The sequence below is a fragment of the Chaetura pelagica genome, unplaced genomic scaffold, assembly GCF_000747805.2.
Source record: "Chaetura pelagica isolate M959 unplaced genomic scaffold, ChaPel_1.0 scaffold703, whole genome shotgun sequence".
NCBI lineage: Eukaryota > Metazoa > Chordata > Aves > Apodiformes > Apodidae > Chaetura > Chaetura pelagica.
In genome coordinates, this window is record NW_009952582.1 from 382,082 (window position 1) to 383,648 (window position 1,567).

General features: G+C 50.2%; 1 protein-coding gene across 1 annotated transcript in view; it reads right to left on the minus strand.

Moving 5' to 3' along the window:
- Positions 1 to 1,567, minus strand: part of ZFHX3 (zinc finger homeobox 3) — a 101,696-nt gene that overhangs the window by 45,442 nt on the left and 54,687 nt on the right.

Below are 1,567 nucleotides of genomic sequence, written 5' to 3' on the forward strand. Positions count from 1 at the left end.
CATTCCCTGTCCCTGGAGAGGAAAGTTTATTGTTACAAAGAATGGGAAAAAATGATCAATGGTTCTAAGCAAATGTCTCTAAGGACAGTTTGCACATGGAGTGAGTCCAAACGGGTCTGAAGCTTGCTGTCTGGTTGCTTCATTCTTGACTAGATGACAGTAATGTTGGCTGGTGGTGTTGTGTCACCAGACTCTTCCTGGAGCTTATTTCTAGGAACACTATATGAATGTAAATGGCCATAAATAATATTTTTAATAAAAAAAAAAAGAAGATAACAGGGTGTGCTGCTGTCTGAAAGGCAGAGCAGGTCATGGAAGCACAAGAGGGACCTGACAGGGCTGCCTGAACCAGCACAGTCAGGGAACCAAAGGGGAGACTTTCTGCTGCAAGATGAGAAGGGCAACTGTGTTGCAGAGGCCAGGCATGCAGATGGTGGTGGCCACCTTGTAAATTGCCAAAGACAGTTCTGCAAAGATGCCTAGGGCTTTTATGAGGACTTAAAAGAGAAAAGTCGAGGTGCATGCCCTGGGACCCCTGAGAAGGACACAGCAGATGAACCCAGAAGTCCTAGATAAAGACAACAGCAACTCCAGCCAGCTGAGGGGTTCTCAATACTTTGGTCACCAAAAGGGTCAGCACAGGTTAACCAGACATAAAAATCAGCCTGATAATCCCCAAGCCACCCTCCACCAGCCCCTAAGCCCAGGGCAGAGCTCCCTGATGCCCAACGCGATTGGTTGGTGCAAAGAGGGAGCAGATAACACAAGCAAACTCTGGTATGCATACCTGCTATGAGAACAGACAGCAAGGACCCAGAAAACTGACAGCTCTGCAGCCCTGGAGGACTCACCTGAGGAGCTCACGTCACCCACCACGGCAGAGGTGGCCACGTCCTCGGACTGAGCTGCCCCTTCCCTGGGTTTGGGTTAGTGGCTCTGGCAGAATGTCAGTAATTGCTTTACCCCTTGTACTAACAAGCTTTCAGCAGCAGCAGATTTCAACTTCCTGGAGCCAACAGGCCCTTTTTCTCCACCTCTCTTGGCTTCGAGTAATTGAAAGCGACTGCAATCTCAGCCCTGGCTCTCCAGTATTCAGCTGCACCAGGGAGGTCAGCGAATGTCAAGTGAAGCCTTTCCCTCCCCTCCCCACCGCTGGTGTGGCAGCAGCACCAGCAGCAGCAGCAGCCTGCTCCAGCCCAGAGGAACAGGAGAAATTACAGGGGCTGCTCACAGCCAGGGGAACCCAAAGGCAGCTTCCCTGCAGCAGGGAGGGTGGCTGCCCTCATGTATGCACCGCAGCTGAACCACACAGCCCTGTTGACCCCTGGACTTATTTTTTTCCTTTTCCTTTACAACAGGAGATGGGTTTCTTTTCAAATAAACTGTATATTCATCCGTAATTTTTTTGCAGCAAGACAGAACACTGTTTCCTTATGTGGCCACTTCCCCATCGAACATCAAGGAAGGGTCTTTCACTCCCCAACAAACCTAAGATAAAGATGGCGGGTGCTGAACGGCTGTTCCAGCTCCTGAGTGAAATGCAGAAGGAAAACCATGCACAGGGAAG